The following is a 4,857-nucleotide window of genomic DNA, read 5'->3' on the forward strand; positions in this document are numbered from 1 at the left end:
CCTTTCCACTCTCGTTAACGCGAAATGGAGCTACGCTACTTACGTAGCGTAATTTACATGGTGGATTAGTAAAAGCACCCGGCGGAATCCGTAGACAAGTTCTGGAATATGAGACATCCTCCAATGTGACGTCTTTCGTAACTATTGCTTTTGAAGTAGGCGTTTCCTATTGTCAATGACGCAGGAGTAGACGCGCCTCCTATTGTGCCTGCTGAGAGACGGCAGCGCCTCCTGCCAAGACTACAGGGTACTGCAGCGCCCCCTGCCAAGACTACAGGGTACTGCAGCGCCCCCTGCCAAGACTACAGGGTACTGCAGCGCCCTCTGCCAAGACTAAAGGGTACTGCAGCGCCCCCTGCCAAGACTACAGGGTACTGCAGCGCCCCCTGCCGAGCTTGCCGAGGAATGCGGCGCCCTATGCCGAGTCTGCAGGTTACTACAGCGCCCCTTGGCGAGCCTGCCGGGGAATGCAGAGCTCCCCGCCGGACCTGCCAGGGACAGCAGCGCCCCCTACATGGCGATTTTTATCTTCAATTCCTCGTGACGCTCAATAATATATCTGTATGAGGTGTGCCAGCTTCTGTCCTTGTGTTTTTACCGTAAAACCCCATTCACCAATCTTGAAAATGAGTGAGAAGCATTTAATAAGTAGGGTTAAATGGAGAAACCAGAGGGAGAATGACTCGCCCAACAGGGCAATGGGGATACTCAGTACCGGGTCTGGTACTTAAAAGCGATGTCATGGTGGCAGCTAGAAGTTAAACCCTTTCTGGCTGAAATTATTAGATTCTAATGATAGAACGATTGACCAGTTGGATTGCGTCATCTCGTCCCACCCAGAACCTCAGAATATCAATTTATTATGGGATACCCTCAAGGCTTATTTAAGGGGCTGTCTATCTTCTACAATTTCTTATATTAAAAGGGTGATCTCGAAGGAAGATGATGAGATGGAATGACAATTGAAAGATTCAGAGGCTGCAGATATATCTAACCAGACTAATGGCAATAGAACAGAATGGCTAGCTTCTCAAAGGTTATATGCTCAACATATAGACACCAAGTCTAAACGTAAATTATTCTTCACTCGTCAGTCCTATTTTGAACTGGGAAATCAAGCTAGTAAATTTTTGGCCTTTCTGGTGCGCCAACATAATACATCTAATACAATACTACAGATTCGTGCACCAGATGGCGCATTGGTAACCTCGACTGAAGAAATGCTTAATTGTTTTTGTGACTACTATAAATCGTTATATAAGTCTAAGAGCGAATTTAGTATTTCAGAATGCCTAGACTATTTATCAGATATAACGTTCCCCGCATTGAGCCCTACCCAGCGGACCTCTCTGGATGCTGAATTTACCTTGGAGGAGATAGGGTATGCTATGGCGGACATGGCCTCTGGGAAGGCTCCTGGGCCGGATGGGCTTCCCATTGTTATATAGGAAATACAGGAACATACTAGCACCACTTTTATTGAAGGTGTTTTGGGGGATTTGGGAGGGAGGAGCAATGCCCGAAATCTTTTATGAGGCAAATATTATTGTACTTAGGAAGGAAGGGAAGGACCCTTTGGATTGTGGATCTTATCGCCCCATATCATTAGTAAAGAGTTTGTAGTCTACATTTACCAAAGTATTGGCCATCAGATTGAATTTGGTTATACTGGACCTTATACATCCAGACCAGAATGGCTTTATGCCTGGTAAGAGTACTTCTATTAATATTAAACGAGTTCAGTCGATAATCCAATATAGTTCTTTGGTGCCGGACAATAGTTGGGCATTGGCGTCGCTGGATGCGGCCAAGGCCTTTGATTCTCTTGAGTGGCCCTTTTTGTCTGCGTGTTTGCAGAGGTATGGTTTTGGTGATAAATTTATAAAGTGGGTTGATACTATACATGAAACCTAAAGCTCGTATAATTGTAAATACCGTATATACTCGAGTATAAGCCGACCCAAGTATAAGCCGACCCCTCTAATTTTGCCACAAAAAACTGGGAAAACTTAATGACTCGAGTATAAGCCTAGGGTGGAAAATGCAGCAGCTACCGGTAAATTTCAAAAGTAAAAATAGATACCAATAAAAGTAAAATTAATTGAGACATCAGTAGGTTAAGTGTTTTTGAATATCCATACTGAATCAGGAGCCCCATATGATGCTCCATAAAGTTTGATGGGCCCCATTAGATGCTCCATATTAAAATATGCCCCATATAATCCTGCATAAGATGCTCCATAGAGATATTTGCCCTATATAGTGCTGCACAAACGTTATGGCCCCATAAGATGCTCCATACAGACACTTGCCCCATATAATGCTGCACAAACGTTATGGCCCCATAAGATCATCCATACAGTCACTTGCCCCATATAGTGCTGCACACGCGTTATGGCCCCATAAGATGCTCCATACAGTCACTTGCCCCATATAATGCTGCACAAGCGTTATGGCCCCATAAGATGCTCCATACAGTCACTTGCCCCATTATAGTGCTGCACAAGCGTTATGGCCCCATAAGATGCTCCGTACAGTCACTTGCCCCTTATAATGCAGCACAAGCATTATGGCCCCATAAGATCATCCATACAGTCACTTGCCCCATATAATGCTGCACAAGCGTTATGGCCCCATAAGATGCTCCATACAGTCACTTGCCCCATTATAGTGCTGCACAAGCGTTATGGCCCCATAAGATCATCCATACAGTCACTTGCCCCATATAATGCTGCACAAGCGTTATGGCCCCATAAGATGCTCCGTACAGTCACTTGCCCCTTATAATGCAGCACAATCATTATGGCCCGATAAGATCATCCATACAGTCACTTGCCCCATATAATGCTGCACAAGCATTATGGCCCCATAAGATGCTCCATATAAAGCTGTGCCCCATATATAATGCTGCTGCTGCAATAAAAAAAAAAATGACATACTCACCTCTAGTTGCTGCCTGCAGCTCCTCAGCGTCCCGTCTCTCCGCACTGACTGTTCAGGCAGAGGGCGGCGCGCACACTAGTACGTCATCGCGCCCTCTGACCTGAACAGTCAGAGCAAGAGGACGGGAAGACGGAGCGGCGCCCGGCGTGTGGAATGCGGACTGGTAAATATGACATACTTACCTGCTCCCGGCGTCCCTGGCTCCTGGACAGATTGTCTCCGGGCACTGCAGCCTCTTCCTCTGTCAGCGGTTACTGGCACTGCTCATTACAGGAATGAATATGCGGCTCCACCCCTATGGGAGTGGAGTCCATATTCATAACTTTAATGAGCGGTACCACGTGACCGCTGAACGGGGAAGAGCTGTGGCACCTGAAGACCATGGGACAGGCAGGAACAGCACCAGGAGCGCTGGAAGCAGGTGAGTATGCGACAGTCCTCTCTCCCCCTCACCAGCCGACCCTGCCGCCGACCGTGACTCGAGTATAAGCCGAGAGGGGCACTTTCAGCCCAAAAATGTGGGCTGAAAATCTCGTCTTATAATCGAGTATATACGGTAATTCCATTTCCGAGTCCTTTTCATTATATAGGGGGACCCGTCAGGGGTGCCCCCTTTCCCCGACTCTTTTCGCTCATGCTATAGAGGCGTTGGCAATACGCATAAGATCTTCCCCTAATATTAGAGGTATTGATATAGCAGGCCGTGTGGACACCATTGGTCTATATCCTGATGACATGGTGATATTTATGGACAGGGCAGAGGAAAAATTATCACAGGTAATTGCCGCTATAGACAAATTTAGTAAATACTCGGGCTGTTGTGAATTCTGCTCTTGGGTTCCCTCCAGTGGTTGTAGGTGGGAATGCAGTTGTCTCTGAGTCGCAGTCCTGGCCTGGTGTATCTGCTGATTACAATTCTGACTGGGATATTTAGGTGTGCAGGATTCATTAGCCCTTGCCAGTTGTCAATGTTCCTTGTGAAGTGTTGGATCACTTTCTGGCTTCTCCTGCTTGCTGCCAAATTCAGCAAAGATAAGTGTTTGGTTTTTGCATCTGTGGCACACTGCTGTGTGCTTGTTTTTTGTTTATATTCCTGCTCTGATTGTAGGATTCGCTGGAGTTGCAGATTTACGCTCCTACATCTTTAGTTAGATGTAGGAAGTTTTTGTATGTTCTGCTGTGGATATTTTTGAAGGGTTCTAATACTGACCGCACAGAACTCTGTCCTATCCTGTCCTATTTAGCTAGAGTGGCCTCCTGTGCTAAATCCTGTTTTTCTGCCTGTGTATGTTTTTTCCTCTCCGACTCACCGCCAATATTTGTGGGGGGCTGACTATCCTTTGGGGAACTGCTCTGAGGCAAGATAGTATTCCTATTTCCATCTTTAGGGGTATTTAGTCCTCCGGCTGTGACGAGGTGCCTAGGTGTGTTAGGTACACTCCACGGCTACTTCTAGTTGCGGTGTTAAGTTCAGGATTGCGGTCAGTATAGTGGCCACCTTCTCCAGTGAAAGTTCTCATGCTGCTCCAAGGTCACCGGATCATAACAGTACAACTGGCCAACAATGAGTTAAATGCATCTCAGAAGAAGGGAAGAAAGCTCTTGAGCCATTTTTTTTTCTCCAGTCTGTTTTGTGTTCTCTTCCCTCTTAATATCTGGGTGGCTGAGGAGCCTGGTGCAAGCATGAATGTTCAGGAATTAGCTTCTCATGTAGACCAGCTTGCTGCTAGGGTGCAAGGTATTTCTGATTATATTGTTCAGACTCCTGCTTTAGAACCGAAAATTCCTACTCCTGATTTGTTTTCTGGTGACAGGTCCAAATTTTTGAGTTTTAAAAACAACTGTAAACTGTTTCTTGCTCTGAGACCTCGATCCTCTGGTGATTCCATTCAGCAGGTAAAAATCGTAATCTCC

Source organism: Ranitomeya imitator, chromosome 8 (genome assembly GCF_032444005.1).
Source record: "Ranitomeya imitator isolate aRanImi1 chromosome 8, aRanImi1.pri, whole genome shotgun sequence".
In the NCBI taxonomy this organism is placed as follows: domain Eukaryota; kingdom Metazoa; phylum Chordata; class Amphibia; order Anura; family Dendrobatidae; genus Ranitomeya; species Ranitomeya imitator.